Here is a 22,283-nt window from a genome sequence, read left to right as displayed (position 1 = left end):
TGAAAGAAATCTTCCGCTATGCATTTTCTCATTTTAAGGACATTACTTGGAGTCGATCATTACTCTGGGATCAAATGTTGATGACTTCGTCCAGACGGATTAGGACGGGGTATGACATGTGGTATCAGAGCGGTGGTCTTAGAGAACCAAGTCTTGCATTAGTATGTCTAACTGATAGTTGTTAGGATGCATTAGTGAGTCTGGACTTCGACCGTGTCTGCATGTCAAAAGTTTTGCTTATCATTTCGTGTCGGAAATCATCTGCTTATCATTCTTAGGAAATCACTTGCTTATCATTCTTAATCTAGACATATCTTACTACCTGAATTGCATGAAAAGTGTATAGACAAAATTCATATCTTAGAGTATCTGCTACTTCATATCTTAGCGTATCTGTTATTGTAACTTTGCCTGACATATTCCGTAGATTCCTCCGTAACTTATGGGATTCTAGTATTATATATGCATATGTAAACTATGTATTGCAGGGTACTAATCTACATCCTATAATCCATTTCTTTTTAAAAATCCTTCATCTGATTGTACGAGATGAATCCCTCAACTAGTTCGAGTCCTCGGATTCTGATAAACTATTCCGATAGTTATTCCGACCGCTATTCCGACAAGAATGTTCATTTAAGCTCCGAAAGCAGTGTCACCAGAATGAATCAACCAATTCATTTGATGGGTTCGTAACCTACTTAATCATTGGAGACAAAAAGAAGGTGATCTTTTCCATCAACCAAATTCACCTCTTGGCAAAGAACCTGAAGCACTTACCATTAAACCTAACCAAAACACCATTTCCAACCTCATTTCTCGAAAATCTCACCACGATTGTATTCTATCTAAAATTCTAAACCTTATTCATTCGCTCATTCCGACCGACAATCATCCTGGAATAATAGAAGAAGTCAACGAACTTCGCGCTCGAGTAATCAGTTTGGAGAATATGGTGCATAATTTACCAGCTTCGGCAATATCACCGGCACCAACAGTACCATCAGTAACAATACCAGTACCATCAACAATCCATGCTTCAATATCACTATCTGTACTTCGAGTATGATCTTCGTTCTACGTATTGTTCTACCTCATTTATCTTCGTTCGACATGGCGAATATGTAATCTCTAAAGTTTTAGAGATTTTTTATTCTAGTTCCAATCGAAAACTAAATGAGTTTAATATCATATTAACTCAATGAATCCATGATTACATCTGAAGAAAATGTATATGTATATATGTTTTTCATAAAGATTGTAATTAAAAATTCTTTCGTACAAAGTGTTAATTGTGAAAATATTTTAACGGGTAGGTAATACCCTAGAAATATTTGGATTTCGCATTAATAAGTTACACTGTACATTCTTCGAATTTGATTCAACGATCATTTACTATCCTATTTACAACCACCGATATACGTATCCGTTCACCAAAGAATAACTATTTTCATTTAAATTCAATTTCATATTTGGATTTTGACCTATCAGAATCCAACAAGTGGCATAATGAAGAAATAATTGACACAATAAAAATTGATTAGAAACAGACTAATTAACAATATGAAATTTTGTTAAGAAACCACGCTAACAAGATCCTAGCTAACTGTTCCTAGCTAACTGTTAATTCCGTATTACATTTTATTTTATCGCAATTTATTTATCACAATTTAATTATCGCAATTTATTTATCGCAGTTTATTTGTCGCACTTTATATTTTCGCAATTTTATTTATCGTCATTTAATTTCTGTTTTTTATTTTACGCACTTTAAATATCGGGACACGTATACAAGGTTTTGACATATCATATCGACCCATCTATATATATTATTTGGAATAACCATAGACACACTATATGCAGTAATGCGGGAGTTAGCTATACAGGGTTGAGGTTTATTCTTAAATAATATATATAGTTTGAGTTGTGATCGAGTCTGAGACATGTACACGGGTCACGATACGTATCAATTAATTCGAATATTATATATTAAATTATATATGAATTATTGGACTGTTAACTGTGGACTATCGGCTATGGACTAATAATATTGGACAATTAAAATGAATTAAAATATTGATTATAACATATGAAACTAAACAATTCTTCAAGTTTGCCACTTGATTTCATCTTAAACCTCATATGTATCTTGACGATTACAATCTGCGTTCAAACTTTTCATGATTCTTGAAAACACCTCAATCGAGAGGATGAACCAACCGCACTACATCTACGGGAGAAGAGATTGATGTATATAGTTATACACCTGAAAACACTTAGAACCTGAGTAAACATTTAACACGTATCTTTGTTAGCTCCTTTGGGGTTGTTATTACCAAAAATAACAATGCAATTCTTTTTCAAAATAGCAAATTTTGTCACAGCTCCAGCAAGACAACTTCGATTTTCATTCGGATTAGCCTTTTTATAACCTTGTTATATAAGTTGCCCTTCATCATCGTTACCGAAGAACCTTTTATATTCCGCCACATTAGTAGTAAACTTACCAGCAACTTCATTACTCATTGGCTTAAGTCTCTTTGAAGAACCATTATAATTGTTCATTAAAACCTTATCATATATTCGTCCGCATCTTGTAATGAGTATTGCCATACCAATTACCGGGAATCATCAATCAGTATTTTGAATCTCGCAACAATTCTACAACAACAGTTATAGGTATACATATAACTTTTATCTCTTAGAATTATGACCTTCCATTCTGAAATTTTGAAAAGCACCTAGTCTACGAATCAATATTCGGAATGTTGAAAAAGCTGAATGAAGCAGTAAAAACTGTAAACGATCTTAACAGCCAGAAGTTTGATAATAAAGAATAGTATGTTGAAAAAGCTCAGAAAAGTTGGAACTGGAAAACGGATTGAGCTAACCACGAAGGAGGCCAAGGACAAATACAAGGACCAAACTCTATATTCAAAGAATTCAGATAATTCTGTATCCAATGAAATCTTTAGAGAAAACCTTGCTCTAAACTCATATTAAATCTTGTGGAAAATCTTTCTTCATCAACCTTTGATCTTAGGAATACTAAAAATATCATCATAAATATCTTCGATATTTCTGAGGATATTTTCATAACTCTTCTTATCCGAAATTAGTTATCTCTTCGTGCTATCTGCGTTACATCATAAAAGAAACTATTTTAGTTTCTAAATTCTAAAACCTTCGAGTTTAAAATAGGAATGATTTTGAAGTAGTGTTGGGAACTGAAGCATGAGTTAGTATAATATAATGACACTTGATCAACGTGATTATATTACAGTAAGTCATGCTGAGTTTTTAATGGGACGTAATGATTCACAGATCATAATGTCATCATGTACCATGTTACATAACTCTTTCATTCTGCTTAACTTCTGAACACATCAAGATAGTATATTCTTGATAGTTCTATTCTCAGTGATTCTGGTAATTTGACAAATCAAATCGTGCCATTACATTCTTTCTTGTTTAGAACATTAAGTTCATTCGAAGTTCCATACTTACGAATTCTGGACCATTACTCACTTCACTAAAGATCGAGAAGATAATAAAAAGGCAAAGAGCTCCAAGATATAACAGAAAATATAAAGCCCAATAACAACACGGAGGTTACAACCCGTGGATATTAATACGAACAGCAATATAAGGACACGGTATAATTAAGAATAGTATCACCCCAAGGCAATAGTAGAAGTAAACAGATTTTTCTGGTGGAAGATTGAAAGAAAGGAGGACAGAAATGATAATTAGAAAAATATCAGGGATTAGAACTGGATGAAACATATTGATGGATATTTTAAAATTTGAATTGAAGGAGAAAGAATAGAAAGAGGGAGACGCAGAGATAAGGAATCGAAGGGAGTAGATTTATAGTGAAATATCAGAAGGAGTAATCGAGGCAGATCACCGTATTTAATTATAGAGATCTTAATTTCCTTATTCGCCGAAGAATCAAAATCTTTTAGATTTCATAGATTATCTTTAAATCCCTTGAATTCCAGAATTCAACCAAGACAACCTCAAAAGCTAAGACGAATCCCTATTTCTTCATTTCATTCTTTCGTGATAGCTTCACTCGTACGCTTCGAGTAATCGAATCATTTTATCCAAATTATTCAATGTTGATAAAAATTCTATTTAACAACTCATATTGGTCAGGAAAACATATTTATCGTTAGCCATGACGACCCCAAACAAATTTCGGGACGAAATTTCTTTAACGGGTAGGTACTGTGACAACCCGGGAATTTCTGACCAAATTTAAACTTAATCTCTGTATGATTTCGACACGATAAGCAAAGTCTGTTAGGTTGAGTCTCAAAAATTTTGAACTGTTTTCATACATTCATTTAACTTCGACTGTTCTCAACGATTCACGAACCACTAATTGTAAATAGTTACATATATATTTAAATATATGAATATATAATATAATAACAATTTGAAATATAATTTAAAATATTATATAATTTAATTATTAAAATTCATTATGTAAATAAAATAAAATATGATATCATATATATATATATATATATATATATATATATATATATATATATATATATATATATATATATATATATATATATATATATTTTCTTTCTACATGAATCCCTTTCTGTTTCCCATCATATCACCACTTGTTCTATTTATCAATTGACAAAATCCTACTTGATTCTTTATTCTCTGCACAGCTACAACGAACCATTTACATTCATGAATGTATTTGATTATTAGATATACTATGTTTACCAATAACTAGCTTATATATTATAATAAGTGACATTCTTATATTTAACATCCAACTAGTTGTACGGATTGTAATAATGCCATGACTTTCCTTTCAATTAGTTTCTCATATAATTCTATCTTTACAACATGCTCGACAATCACTTTAATTATTTGGATTCTTTTTACTAACTCCTTGGACAACTGGCACATTTATACTATTTAAATTTAATCAAGCTATTGTTTTTACTAAACTCCAAACTAGCTCACATTCAGAGACGGAGTTTAATTCACATTCACATATAAAATTATATGTGAAGCTCTAAAAATGGTATATATATTCAATGTACATATACAATGCATAATATATTAAACCCATCACCACCTCATTGTGTTGTTCTTCTTCTTCTTCCTGCTATCAAACATCAAACCACCATCCGGCTCCTATCACCACCATACAACCGCTACCACCTCCGGAATCAACCACCTTGACCACCCTCAACCACCACTAGAACAACCAACCACCATACACCACCTTAAAAACTGCCAATTATTGTGCCACTGCTGTAAAATATTCCTGACGTACAGTTGTTGTTGTACCTTCTGTTTCCGTCCAAAATAAACACCATCATCACCATAATAAACATCACTGCTACTTGTCGTTCAAACCATATACAAAGTGCTTGATCAGACCACTACTATCACGTGATTTTTTTATTTCAGTTTCTAGTCTCAAATCCGAACACCATTGAAACTCTACGCTATCTCTCTTCTCTCTCTCTCTCTCACTAAACCCATATGTAAAACCTACTACTACTTGCTTTTCTTTTGTTCAAGATCTATTCAATAAAACCCACAAAGCACCATTTAATCATCATAATTCGGAGGGTTACTCGTTTTACTGTTCTTTCAGGTTCTTTATCAAACACATCCACACACCAACTCATCTTGTTTTCATTGATCGACAACCCTAGTGCTGTTAATATCTTCTGTTGGAAACGCACACCTACTGTTTCAGCCTTCCTTTCGAACCATCACAGGTCATCAATTAAAACCCTGCAAAATCGTTGGGTTATGAACTACTACTCGCTGCAACTGTTTTTCCTCCTATTTTACGGTTATTATTCGACAAGATACATTAAACTACAACCCACCGTCCACCTGCAAACACTACGAAACGATCCTGCTGCAATACACTTTTCTTCCTAACCGTTGTTGCTGCTACTGTGTGTTTCCCTTCCTTTCTGTATTGTCTCTATAATAAACGGTGAGCTGTAACAGCGAGCATGTTGATAGTGAAAACAAAGAAGAAGGATTAGATGAGGATGGTATCACAAAGAATGATGAAGATGACACGCTTTAACTGTAAATGACTGATTGGTGTTTATTCTTCCTTTCTTGGCCGACAATTACAATGTAGGGTAACCACACTTGTTTATAAATGAAAAAGGAAACCGAATCCTATATTGATTAATGATTTTGGGCGGCCATTTAAGTCACCGGGCTGCTGTTGGGCCTTATTACTCTATGTGGGTTGCAACATGGATTGGGTTCTTATTTGAACTTCTCTAATTTAGTTGGGCTAAGATTTTATAAATCCATCGTTTTCTGTTTCTTGATTCTTGCCTAATGACGACACACACATACATGTTATTTAGGGACAAACAAAAATGATGATTATGATTATAATGATGTACGATGATGGTTACAATTAGATGAATGATGAACAGTTGATATGATAATGATTTTGATATAATTATTTGGGTTCCTGAGATTTGGATTTGAGAAGAAAGAAATGAAAACGGAAAACGGTTTATATAGTTTTGTTTAGTGAATTAAATCAACAAAAAAAAAAAACAAAGATAGAATAATGGTCAGTGGTGTCTTCAATGAGCGGGAGGTCGGGTGTTCAAGCCTTGTCTAGTGCATTCTTTATAGAAAAGCTTCTTAGAGGGTATACATTCTTATTTTACTTCTATTATTATTATTATTATTATTATTATTATTATTATTATTATTATTATTATTATTATTATTATTATTATTATTATTATTATTATTATTATTATTATTATTATTATTATTATTATTATTATTATTATTATTATTATTATTATTATTATTATTATTATTATTATTATTAGTATTGGTATGCTTAAAACTAATATTGTCATGATTATTATCATTATTATTATAAATATCATTATTTCTAAAACTATCATTATTATCATTATTAAGAAAAATATCATTTTAGTAAAAGTATAATTTTTATTAAAAATTATTATTATCATTATTATTAAAAATAACATTTTTAATAAAATTATCATTTTTATTATTATTAGGATTATTATTATTATCATTATTATTAATAGTATTATTTTAGAGGCATTATTATTATTTTTATCACTATTATTATTATTATTATTACTATAATTAATATTTTTATCATTATTATTATTACTATTATCATTATAATCGAATACAACCTTTATTACTATTATTGATATAAAAATATACTTATAGTAATATTACATATAGGTATGTGCTAATCATATTAACATTTTTAACAAATTAAGTATTTTTAATATATTACAAATAAGATATATATATTAATATAACTATACAAATATTAATCATTTTGAATATATACACAAATTAGATATATAATATATAAATTAAGATATAATAAATAAAGTTGTTCGATTACGATTATGTGTATTAATAAATATATGAATAATATAGGTTCGTGAATCCGAGGCCAACCCTGCATTGTTCAATGTCGTCATATGTATTTTTACTACAAAATACAGTATTGTGAGTTTCATTTGCCCTTTTTACTCTTTACGTTTTTGGGCTGAGAATACATGCAAATGCTTTATTAACTGTTTTACAATATTTATATGCGTGAGTTTCATTTGCTCCCTTTTACTCTTTACATTTTTGGGACTGAGAATACATGCGCTGTTTTTATAACTGCTTTATTAAATGCTTTTGAAATATATTTTGGACTGCGAATACATGAAATACTTTTATAAATGTTTGACGAGATAGACACAAGAAAAATATTCCTCGAATGAATTATTATGCAGACAGAAGTTCTGCGGAATATTATTGAATTATGTGGACATGATAATTGCCACCATTGAATTAGGTGGACATGATAATTGCCACCATTGAATTATGTGGACATGATAATTGCCACCATTGAATTATGTGGACGTGATAATTGCCACCAGTTGATGTGAATGTTATATATCGAGAGAATGATTTTATACACAGGTTATGTGTATGTTATTTTTGTGCACAAGATATGTGTACGATTACTATGATTTATGAAAATGGTTTCGTACACGAGAAAGATGTACTGTATTTAAAAGATATAGCATGTACATTACATGTGGGTATATGATTCGGGCCCATTTGTACAATGTAGGATTTAAAATTTTGTGGTCTATCAAAATGATGAATTTTATTGTTTTAAGTTAAACCTATGAACTCACCAACCTTTTGGTTGACACTTGAAAGCATGTTTATTCTCAGGTATGAAAGAAATCTTCCGCTATGCATTTTCTCATTTTAAGGACATTACTTGGAGTCGATCATCACTCTGGGATCAAATGTTGATGACTTCGTCCAGACGGATTAGGACGGGGTATGACACATCCATCCCCAATTCATCTGATGGATTCATAGTTGACTTAATCAATGGAGACGCGCATAAGGCGATCCCATCCACTAACCGGATTCACCTTTTGGCGAAGAACTTGAAGCTTTTACTGGCGAACCTGTTCGAGACACCATTTTCAGTCTCATTTCCAGGGTAACTCGACAAGATTATATTCTATCCATAATTTTGAACCTTATTCATCCGCTCGTTCTGACTGACAATCATCCTGGAGTAATAAGTCAATGAACTTCGTGATCGAAAAATCAATTTGGAGAATATGGTGCAAAATGTACCAGCTTCAGCAACATCACCGGCACCAACAGTACCAACAGTAACAGCACCAGTACCATCAACAATCCATGCTTCAATATCACTATCTGTACTTCGAGTATGAACTTTGTTCTACGTACCGTTCTACCTCATTTATCTTCGTTTGACATGGCGAATATGTAATCTCTAAAGTTTTAGAGATTTTTTATTCTAGCTCCAACCGAAAACTAAATGAGTTTAATATCATATTAACTCAATGAATCAATGATTACATCTGAAGAAAATGTATATGTATATACGTTTTTCATAAAGATTGTAATTAAAAATTCTTTCGTACAAAGTGTTAATTGTGAAAATATTTTAACGGGTAGGTAATACCCGAGGAATATTTAGATTTCGCATCAATAAGTTACACTGTACATTCTTCGAATCCGATTCAACAGTCATTCACTATCCTACTTACATCCACCGGTATCCGGATCTGTCACCGCAGAAAAACCATTTTCATTCAATTCTAAATTTGGATTTTGACCTATCAGAATCCAACAAGTGGCATAATGAAGAAATAATGGACACAATAAAAATTGATTAGAAACAGACTAATTAACAATATAAAATTTTGTTAAGAAACCACGCTAACAAGATCCTAGCTAACTGTTCCTAGCTAACTGGTTACATTTTATTTATCACAAGTTAATTATCACAATTTACATTCTCGCAATTTTAGTTATCGTCATTTAATTTCTGTTATTTATTTTACGCACTTTATTTATCGTCATTCTGTTATTTACGCATTTTAAATATCGGGACACGTATACAATGTTTTGACATATCATATCGACCCATATATATATATATATATATATATATATATATATATATATATATATATATATATATATATATATATATATATATATATATATATAGTTTGAGTTGTGATCGAGTCTGAGACGTATACGGGTCACGATACGTATTAATTAATTCGAATATTATATATTAAACTATATATGAATTACTGGACTATCAACTGTGGACTATCAACTGTGGACTACCAACACTGGACAATTAAAATGAATTAAATTATTGATTATAACATATGAAACTAAACAATTCTTCAAGTTTGCCACTTGATTTCATTTTAAACCCCATTCGTATCATCACAATTACAATCTGCGTTCAAACCTTTCATGATTCTTGAAAACACCTCAGTCGATAGGATGAGTCAACCGCACTTCATCTACGGGAGAAAAGATTGATGCATTTAGTTATGTATCTGAAAAACTCTCGGAAACTGAGTAAACGTTTATTACCCAAAATAACTTGGTAATTCCTTTCAAAGTAGCAAATTTTGTCACAGCTCCAGCAAATCAACTTCGACTTTTCGTTCGAAACAACCTTATTATCACCTTGATTTATATGTATGCTCTTTTATTGTTACCGGGGAACCTTTTATATTCTACCATATTACCGTCAGCGTTTAATCATCTAAAAACACAATTCTCTTGAAATCACCTCAGATCGATAACCAATGATTCAGATATGGTAGCAGTAAATGTAGAAGAATCGGCAAGCAGTACTTTGAAAACTCACAGCATATCTACATCAACAGTTATATGTATAACATTTATCTCTTAGAATAATGATCTTCCATTCTGAAATTCTGAAAAGCACCCAGTCCGCAAACCAACACCCTGAATTTTGAAAAGTTGAATGAAGCAACAAAAACTATAAACGACCCTAATCATCAGAAGTTTGATGATAAAGAATAGAATGTTGGAAAAGCTCAAAAAAGTTGGAACTGGAAAAAGGATTGAGCTAACCACGAAGGAGACCAAGGACAAATACAAGGACCAAACCCTATATTCAAAGGATTCAGGTAATTCTGGATCCGTTGAAATCCTTAGAGAATATCTTGCTCCGAAGTCATGTTAAAATCTTGCGGAAAATCTTTCTCCATCCACCATCGAACTTAGAAATTCCAAAATATCTGATAGTTAAAGCTAAGGGGTATAAAATACTATTAAATTTTAGAAGGAAATACTATTAAATACGATACAATTTTACACAAGATATTTATTTATTTATAGAATGGATATACTTAAACTTTGCTAGAACACTTATAGGCAGTGTACCTAATCGTACAGTAGTGTAGTTTTTAGTAAGTCCGGTTCGTTCCACAGGGAAAATCTTTAAACAAAGCTTAACGCTATATTAGTTTACTTTTATAAAAATACAAATATATATATATAAGTAATATTATTATTATAAAGGGGGATTTTTACCGTTTAATGACCGGTTTGTCGATTTTAAAACTTTAGTCGCAGTTAAAACCAAATGTAAAATAATAAATAAATACAAGACTTAATTTAAAGCCTAAAGTAAATAACGATAATGAAATTGCGATAAATGAAAGTGCGATAAAATAAACTTGCGATAATTAAAAAGTACGATAATTAAAAGTGCAATTAAATATAATAACAATAAAAATGCGATAATTAGAAGTGCAATTAAATATAAAATAAAGGAAATTAAATATGAAATAAAATAATTATGCTTATTTAAACTTCCGTAATCATGAGGTTTGACGTGTTGATTTTAGTTTTATGCCCATGGGTTAATTTTCCTTTGTCCTGGATTATTTAATATGTCCGTCTGATTTTTGTCCATAACAGTCCATCAGTCATAAATATAAAGTGCGAGTGTCCTCGTCAAATTATCCTTATACCCGAAGTTAAATATTCCAACTAATTGGGGACTTAAACTGTAACAAGATTTTAATACTTTGTTTAATAATTACACCAGGATGTCGACTGAGTGTAACCCAAGGTTTTAATACTTTGTTAACAATTATGCCAAGTGTCCTTATACATAATTTCACCCCTATTTTAATAATTCTAGTGGCTATTAATCCATTCCCGTGTCCGGTTAAATGAACGATTATTCGTACATATAAATACCCCGCCCATCGTGTCCGATTGAGTGTATATGGTTATTTATAGGGACGTCCAATTGTAAATCTTTATATTAACATTAACAAACTATCATTTAGTTAAACAAATATAAAGCCCATTAATAGCCCATAGTCTAATTTCCACAAGTGTCGTTCTTTTGTCCAAACCCCAATTATGGTACAAAGCCCAATTACCCAATTTTAGTAATTAACCCAACATCATGATTACTTCGGATTAAATAAGCATAATAATAACTTAGCTACGAGACATTAAATTAAAAAGGTTGAACATAACTTACAATGATTAAAAATAGCGTAGCGTTACACGGACAGAATTTCGACTTACACCCTTACAACATTCGCTAACATACCCTTATTATTAGGATTTAAAATTAAAATTAAAATTAAAATATAAATATAAATATTACGTATAGATATAGAGAGATTGATATATTGGATGGTTTTTGCGATCAAACTGCGTTTGCTTTTATAGGGAATTGAGTTCAGGGGGACTCCGCGACTCGCGGCATTTTTTGCCTTCAAACTCCGCGAGTCACGGAGTTTGAAATTCCAGCTCACCAGCTTTGGCTTCTTTCTTACCGACGATTTTAAATATTAATATAATATATATATAATTTTTAAGAATTATTTATATATTATATTATATTCATGTGCATAGTTGACTTGTATTTTTTAGTCCGTTGCGTCGAGCGTTGAGAGTTGACTCTGGTCCCGGTTCCGAATTTTCGAACGTCCTTGCATACAATTTAATATCTTGTACTTTGCGTTTTGAATCTTGTACTCTTGTAATTTCGAGACGTTTCTTATCAATAATTGGAACCTCTTTGATTGTATTTTGTACTTTTGAGCTTTTTGGTCGTTTGCGTCTTCAATTCGTCGAATCTGTCTTTTGTCTTCACCTTTTAATATTTAAACGAATATCACTTGTAAATAGAACATTTGCAACTAAAAGCTTGTCTTTCTTGGGGAATAATGCTATGAAATATATGTTCGTTTTTAGCATTATCAAATATTCCCACACTTGAGCGTTGCTTGTCCTCAAGCAATATAGTCTTGAAATACTAGAATCACTTCTTTATTCTTCACACTTTGTACATCAGTGATTTCTTTACGGCGGTATAAACAATGGTAGTAACGATATGGTTTATAGTCCCACATGACTATAAAAATTTAGATCCATTAAGGAAATTGGATCTTTATGAAAACATTTGATCTTTTGAAAATTAAATCTAGTTTTTACCCTAGATAAGTTTTCCGAAATAACCCTTCACCGGTGTTTGCAAATTATTTTTGTGGGTTTGGTGGGTTTCAGATTTGAAAATTTTAGCTCAAAACTTGCGGTTTTGTGTCACCCACTTGCTAACCTTGTATTAGGAAAGCAACACGTCCAGTTTACTTGTTCCGTATATTACCTTTCGGTAAACTACCGTCCGGTTGTAAAGGAAAGCGTTGAACAAGCAACTGTTAAGGCAATGTCCCCTGACATGCTTTTAATTATGGTTTATAACGTGTCGGACGCAATTACTATCCTTTGTAGGAGCAATAGTAAAGCTCACCCTTTTAATTTGTTGGTCTGGCACAAGGTCCTGTCTTTGACCATGCTATGCAACCACCGTTCTTACGGTTGACACCCGATTTGGTTCAGGTGACCTAATGAATTCCAGGTGAATTCCTAGGATTTTACGTTCAATGGTAATGAACGCATTAAAAATGGGTTTTCAGAAAACAAATCGGTTTGTAATTTTGATCAAAATATTTTCTCGTTCAAGCTCGAGTTTAGATATCATTGAATTCCATGAGTTTGAATTCTCAATCTTTAAGGTCAATCTCAAGGATTGAGTAATATCAGTCTTAAAAGCTGATTTTTAATCTTTAAGGAGATTATCCTTTCTGGGGATCTGATTCATTAGTCTTATCAAGCTAATTTGCACGGTGCCCCCCATTGTACGAGATAAATCCTTCTCATGGTTAGGATAAATCTGACCACTTGGCGACCCTGTTTAATGCTGAGGTCCGTGAATTTCCTGCTGATTTTAGTGATGACTTTTCTAGATTTTTCGTCAACCTACAGCTGGTCTGGACGACAACTTCCTGACCTAAATCAAGAAGCGCGTTTCTTTTTCGGAAGACTTTACTTCTTTTTAATGATGGAATTGATTCATCGTGTAGATCCATCTTTTATTACAGTAAATCAGGTAAAACTTTTTAGTTTAGTCCAAAGCAAAAGTATTTTCAGTTATTTGTACAAAAATATGTGACATATGTTTTGAATAACTTGGAGAATTTTCCCACACTTGGCTTTTATTTTCCTTTTATTGTCCTCTATTCCATTTTAAATGAATTTTAACATTTTGGTTTGTTTCTCAATTTATGTCTTTTCCGAAGTAACAATAATTTCGGTGTTAAAACCTAGTTTTATCGTTCATAAATATGTATAAACATGATTTTGAGTTCATTTAATTGAAAATTTTGAAAAATTTTACTAGAATTGGGTAGTCAGTATATAAGACTAGGGCTGTTCTTTATTATCAGAGAGCACTAGATTCTAATACAACTACTGCTTTACTAGTATTTTTAATGGTAACCAAGTGTATAAAGTAAAAATTTTAAAATCCGAAAGAATTTAACCCCTTCCCGCACTTAAGATCTTGCAATGCCCTCATTTGCAAGAAAACAGTAACAATTTAAATTATTGAGGGTGATTTGTGTGAAAATGATTAAATTTTACCAAAATTTCCAAACATATTTGTGTTTGCTTGCTGAATGATAAATGGTGCATATCATTTGTTCATTCCGTCTTGTTGTTATTTCACATATATTTTGCATCTTGTCGTCAAAATTAGTTGCTTTTGCTAAACTTAATGCCAGTCTTTGAAAATGCGTTGTTTTACCCTGTTGTGTACATAAGATAAACTGCAAACATATATATATATATTTTTGAAGTTTGGTATATTACCCCACATTTAAAAATTATTAAAATCTAATAATAAAATTTAGAAAATAATAAAACTATTACAAATCCAACATAAGTATTAAATGTATCAACATTACAAATAAAAATAAAAAAAAACTAAGTAGACTAGGGATGATACTGATACCAGAAGGGGTTCCATGCATAACCATATGTGCTATAAAATGCTTCGGCTGGGTTATACGTAGGATACGGTGGTTGGATCTCTATAGACCAGGGAGGGAATATGGGCGATGGAGTAGGAATATAGTTTCTACCTATATGTTGGCAATAAGCTATGATTTGGTTTTGATGAACTTGCCAATCTTCAAATGCTCTATGTCTAGCATTTTCATACTCTTGTGAAGCTATAAACCTTTGCATTTCTACCATTTCATTTCCCCCTCCTACATTACCTTGCTGTTGGTTTCTCTCAACCTGTGGATGTCTACCATGGTATTGTACTGCGGCATTATTTCGCCTCTTCAAAACCTTCGCACCATGGTATACATTTAAACCTATTGTATCGCGGGGTTCTGGTTCTTCGACTAATAATCCCCCCGACTTATATCCACACCGAGATATTCAGCAATCAAAGTAATAAATATACCACCTCCTATTATGCTATGCGGTCTCATCCCCCTAATCATAGCTGATAAATAATAACCCACACAATAAGGTATACTTACAGCACTTTGTGGGTCTCGAATACACATATGGTAAAACAAATCCTGTTCATTTACCTTTTCCTTATTCTTACCTCTTTGTGTAATCGAATTAGCTAAAAAACTATGAATTACTCTTAATTCAGCTCTATCTATATCCAAATAAGAGTAATTTCCCCCTTTAAATCGGTGATGGCTAGTCATTTGACTCTATACACCATGCGTATCAAAATTTTCGTTTATCTTCCTACCGTTCAATATCAACCCTCTACAATCGGTAGATGCTAACTCCTCAGGCGTATATATACGTAAAGCCTGAGCCATGTCTAGTAAAGACATGTGTCGCATCGAACCTCCTAACAAAAATCTAATAAAAGATCGATCGGTTAAACTAGCTACCCGATCATTTAATTCTATACTACACAACAATTCTTCACACCATACTTTATATACAGGTCTACGCATGTTGAATAACCGTACCCAATCGTTAAAAGTAGAATTACCATACCTCTGTGCAAGTAATTCCCTAATTGGCCCGGCCAATTCTACAGCTTCTAATGGTCCCCATTCTATGACCCTAGGTACTTCAACAGCTTTAGAATGAAGAGTATGCAAACCCCTTTGGTATTTTGGATAATCTATCCAAAGTCTGTCAAATCTCAGGTTCGGGTGCAAATCTTCCAAGTGCATATCAGAAAATGTCATGACTGGATGAGGTATATCTTGTTTGTAGTAGTTATCCACCTTCTGTTGTTCCATATTCTCAGCAGGAGCATTGCGAGCTTGGGATGAAGATTCACCCCTTTCAGTCTGCAAAACACATCAAACACAATTTTTGTGCATCCAAATATGCATTAGTGTCAGCAAAATCATCAATCAAAATAATTACAATAACATGATCAATTTATATCAAACTTAAGCTCATTTACATATTTTCATCAAATCTACACTTTTTCAAATAAGCATATACGAAAATGTTCGTCAAGTTCATAAGCATTCAACTCAAATAACATGTCAAAATAATCATTACTAGCAATTATGTCATAACCCGACCTTAACCATAAGGACGAATACAATAACATATGATTTCATCGCGAGGTATTGACCTCTATATGCGACATTTTTCAAAAACTGCATTCGTTTTTACAATACAAACCATAGCTTTTATTACAAATACAAGGTTTAAACAACTTAATAATGATTATCGTTAAGCGATAATCTTAGACTTACAAACTTTACATGTGATAATAACAATACGACCTCCAACATATTTTACATTACAAATCCTCCGATATGCAGTTTTATTTTTGACACAAATATGCATACTCAAGATCTTGCTTAAATTCAACATGTTGCAGCGGAAGCTTTTAGTTATCACCTGAGAATAAACATGCTTAAAACGTCAACATAAAGTTGGTGAGATATAGGTTTAATGTTGGCAGTGTTATAAATATAGACCACAAGATTTCATATATAAACGTTTTAATAAAAATATTCTAAGTTGTTGAGCACTTGATAACCATACTTAACATTTAATCAACGTCGCATATTCCCTTTATTATGAAATCTTACTACACAGTACCAAGTGTAGTTACCGAAATGAAGTACTGTGCAACCGTTGAATACTGGTCGTCCAGTCCGGTTGGGGTTGTCAGGCCCGATAGATCTATCAACAGGATTCGCGTTTACAATACCTCATGTAAATAGTAGTTACCAAGTTACAGGGAAGTATGCCAGTGGTACAACTCAACGTAGAATATATATTTTTAATCACTTGTGTCCATAACGTAAATCATAAAATGCATGTATTCTCATCCCAAAATATTTAGAGTTTAAAAGTGGGACTATATACTCACTTTTGCCTTGAAGGTATTTATCACGACTTGGTCTCCGATAGATATCACGAACCTAACCATATATATAATATATCAACATATTTTCTTTTCAAGTAATCGTTACATATATATATATATATATATATATATATATATATATATATATATATATATATATATATATATATATATATATATATATATATATATATATTTATATATATGCTTATAATACTTTTAATATTTTCTTAGTCCGTAGTTAGCAGTCTGTTGTTAATGGTCCACAATTAGTTGCTCAATAAAATAAATAAAGACCCCATCGTATTCGTATTGATCAGAATTAATCTCGACCCATGGTACCATGTTGTCAAATGACGTGTTGCGTACATAAAGTACCGTGTTGTCAGATGACGTGTTGCGTACAATCATGAGGTCTTATGATTAATCTTCTCGTGTTGTTTACGGGTGGTCCTGGAATATATAAAATCAAATCATAAGTAAATATATATTAAATATTATGTTAATTAGCCAAGATATGATTAATCCAATTTTGTCATAATATGATATATTACAGGTTTTGAAGTGTTTTAAAAATCAAATTAGAAGGATCTATTTAGTTTGCGAACAGGTTTGAAATCATTCAAACTATGTTCTTGTTGTTAAAAATTTTATAACACAAAATAAGATAGCTATATAAATATGAATTGAATAAGATTATGAATAAGGTTACTACCTCAAGTTACTTGGATAAAGCTACTGGAAAAGATAGAAAATAATCTTGATCAAACTTTCTTATAATGATTATAGGTTGTTCATGAAGCTAGTTCTTCATGAGTATTTGCTGAGATTATGAAGAACACTTAGAGTTCCTAAGAGTGTATTTTTGGTTAGAGAAAGATGGTTGTAAGAATGGAATGAAAAACCAAGGTGATGGTGATACTTATAGGACAGTCTGGTTGTTGAGGGAACAAGGACAAATTATTGTGTTGAATTTTTGAGTAATAATGTATGCTAGCTTACAAATAAGATTCCCTCTTATCTAGGGCAGATCTAAAGCTGATAAGGATATTGATTTGATGTGTATTTACCAATAGTAAATACGTATGGATGATGAGTATGATACGGTAAAAGAAGCTCAAAATCGGGCTTTTATTTTGGGTCCAACCGGGCCAAAAATAAAATTTTAAGACATTTTTAATAAAGCAATGTTAGCCCAGGGGCTCTGCCCCTTGGACCCCGCCAGGGGTTGCCACCCCTTGGACCCCGCTTATCGGGGGCGCTGCCCCCGAACCCCCGTCATAATCAAGATAAGTTCAAACAAGTGTGCACTCCACACTTCCCCAAACTTGTTCGATATTTATCAAGATTATTTTGGTTACAAATTAATCCCATTACACTTAAATCATATTGGTGACATAAATCACAACACATTATAGATTGTAAGTATATATGTTAAAGAACGTTACATATAGTTATCGTTTTGAAAACTTAAGTTAGTGGTCTCAAAGTATACTTATAACTCATTGTTGTTAGTTCACAATGAAATGTTAAACCATCCTTAAATCATGTTAAATATGTATAGATATGTACATATACATAATCGTATAATTATCGTGTGTTATATAGTTCGTGATATCATCGGTCAAATTGGACGGTCAAACGTTGTGTAAAACTCTTTTCAAAAATATAAGTCTCAACAGTTTGAATTGCTTATCATGTTGGTAAGGTTTAATTTGTGTAAATATTAATCTCATAAGTATAAAACGATCGGAAAATTCCGGGTCGTTACAAATTAAACAAGTTTCAAATGGCATTATCTCTCAAAAATCAAGTTCATGAATTTTAGACATGAAAAAGTCCACTTTAATTCTCAAAATCATGTTTAGGCTCAAAGTTTGGATCATTTAACTACCTAAACATGTTACACTACTTAATTTAGCAACAATTCATGACAAAAATCGGCCATAACCTGTTTATATCAAAAAGCCCCAAATTTGCTCAAGAACACAAACCCTAGATTACTCAAAATTTGAAGTTTAAGGCTTCTAATCATGTTAAATAGCATCAATCTAGGTTATACAAGCATAATACATAAACAATTTAAGCATAATTACACTAAAAAGCATCAAAATCAAATTGGGTATAAAATTGCTCAAGAACACTAATTTTCGGATTAAATGGTGTTTAGGTGTAGAAATTTACCGTTTTTCTTGAGTAATTCCTTGATAGCATCCTTCTCAACATGATTTTAGTAAAAGATTTGATGATTATCGGTCAAAAATTGCGAATTTGGGAGGTCTTTTTCGGGGTTTTGCGCAGTATTTTCGGGTTTTATTTCGCAGAATTTGGTGTGGTAGTGTGCAACTGAGCTGTTCTTTACGTTTTTATTTTTTTTCTGTATTTTGGTCCCTCCGCGAGTCGCGGTGTTTGACCCTTCAAACTCCGCGAGTCGCGGAGTTTGTATATATATATATATATATTTTTTTTATATCTTATACTAATTAAAACAATTAAGTAATTAATTTTAAAATTTTGTTTCCCTTGTTATTTAGGACGAGGTCGTTTCAGATCGATGTCCTAGTCCGTCCTTCGACAAAATTTTAAAATTTGTCTTTTTGTAGCGATTGTTTTAAAAGCTAAGATTTTTGGGTTTTTTTTAATGTTTTTGGCATACTTTAATTCAATAAGATTAAAAATAATGATAATAAAAATTCTCGTCCCTCCCTCAGGTAAAGCAATTTCGGTTCAAATGACCTAGTCTTCAACTTACGACGAATTTTAAAAATCATATTTTTAACTTAATGAGATAAAGTAAATTTTTGTTTTTAAATTCACACCAACTTAAATTAAAAATACATAAAATTCAAAATTAATATTAAAAAATTCACACTAAACTTAAAATTTGAAATGTATAAAATTAAAAATTAATATTTTAAAAATTAAAAATTCACACCAAACTTATATTAATTTTTCAAATATTTACAATTTTAAATATATTGTTTTTATAAAGTTTACAATATTAATTTAAGATTTATATATTAATTTTAAAAACATGGTAAAAATAAAATTAAAAATCTTTTTGGCTTTTTATCCCACTTTAATCAATCAAATATTATCAAAAATATGCGCCCCTCTTTTCGGTAAAGTAATTTCGGTTCCAAGACCTAATTTAACTCATGACGAATTTTTGAAATATTTTGGGTTGATTGATTAAAGATATTTATACCTTAAGAATAAACGTTAAATTTCGCAGTGATGTAATAAATTTTTGTATGATATCAATAATTTCGGTCGCCAAACCTAATTTTATTTAATACCAATTTAATACTTTATAGCGAACAAATTAGCGTTTATTATCAAAAGGTTAAAAAAAATAAAAATAAAAACTGTACAGACTTACCTGTGAGATAGTATTCTTAGTTATATGATCTATCCCATTCATAAGATAGTCGGTTTAATTGATTTTCCATGGCTACATAGGCGTAACCTCGAGCATTCAGTGTTTTTCCTTCTAAACATATGAACGGTCCGTCTCTACATAAAGTAACAAATTCGGTATTTGAATAGGTTTGATTATTTGAACATTTACCTCCATGTGACCATTTTCCGCATTTGTGACTTCTTTCAAGGTGTCGTGCTCTTCTTTTCGCTGCGGATTTTGATTTTCCTTTACCAAATTGTAACTTATTATCTTCGCATCTGGATTCTTTTCTTACTCCGTCCAATCTTTCTCTGATTACTGATACTATTTCACTCGGTAGTGTGTCATTATTACGTTTAGTGATCAAAGCGTGTAGCATTAGACCATGGTTTAGTTCACAGGCAGTCTTCATTTCATAAAAACCTAAAAAAATAAAAATTCAGAATGGGGGGAGAAGACTAGTTCTTTAGGGTCTGCTAGGGAAAGACCATTCGGGTTCCATTTTCGAGAACTACACGAAAACAGACAATCTAATTCTAACAGAAATACATATTATCCTTTAAAGACTTGTTTCTCCCCACACTTAGTTAGCTGTGGTATCGAAATTGTGATTAACTTCATTGTCAACTTCCATTGGACTATCTATGTAGTGTTTAACTCTGTGACCGTTAACTTTAAATTCAATCCCATTTGAATTTATTAATTCTATCGTTCCGTATGGGAAAACTCTTTTGACTATGAATGGTCCAGACCATCTTGATTTCAATTTTTCAGGAAATAGCTTGAATCGTGAATTGAAAAGAAGAACTCTGTCTCCTTCTTTAAATTCTTTTGAACTTCTGATTCTTTTATCATGCCATTTCTTCGTTCTTTCTTTATAGATTAACGAATTTTCGTATGCTTCATGTCTTAATTCTTCTAATTCGTTTAGTTGACTTAACCGTAGACGTCCAGCTTCATGTAAATCAAGATTACATGTCTTCAAAGCCCAAAATGCTTTGTGTTTAATTTCTACTGGAAGATGACATGCTTTTCCGTAAACGAGTCTAAAAGGTGTGGTTCCAATTGGAGTTTTGTAGGCTGTTCTAAAAGCCCAGAGTGCATCCTCCAATTTAATGGACCATTCCTTCGGATTTGATCCTACGGTTTTCTCTAAAATACGTTTTAAAGCTCGGTTGGTATTTTCAACTTGTCCACTTTTTTGTGGATGATATGCGGTGGAGATTTTATGAGTTACTCCATATCTTTTAAGAACTTTCTCAAGTTGATTATTACAGAAATGAGTACCCCGATCACTTATTAAAGCTTTCGGTGTTCCAAACCTTGCAAAAAGACGTTTTAAAAAGTTGACTACAACTCGTGCATCGTTAGTTGGGAGAGCTTGTGCTTCCGCCCATTTAGATACATAATCAATGGCAACGAGAATGTAGAGATTATTATGAGATTTTGGAAATGGACCCATAAAGTCAATACCCCAAATGTCAAATACTTCACATACTTGGATAACATTTTGTGGCATTTCATCACGTTGACTTATTTTTCCGACCCTTTGACAAGCATCACAGGATTTGCAAAGAAGGTGTGCGTCTTTGTAAATTGTAGGCCAATAGAATCCAGCTTCATAAACTTTTCTTGCTGTTAGTTGAGGCCCATAATGCCCTCCTGTTGGTCCTGTGTGACAATGGTTTAAAATTTTACTAGCTTCATCTCCGAATACACATCGGCGTATTATTCCATCGGGACAACTTTTAAACAGATGTGGATCTTCCC

This window comes from Rutidosis leptorrhynchoides, chromosome 11 (genome assembly GCF_046630445.1).
Source record: "Rutidosis leptorrhynchoides isolate AG116_Rl617_1_P2 chromosome 11, CSIRO_AGI_Rlap_v1, whole genome shotgun sequence".
NCBI classification, from domain to species: Eukaryota; Viridiplantae; Streptophyta; class Magnoliopsida; order Asterales; family Asteraceae; genus Rutidosis; species Rutidosis leptorrhynchoides.
Note: the sequence above shows the minus strand (reverse complement) of the source record.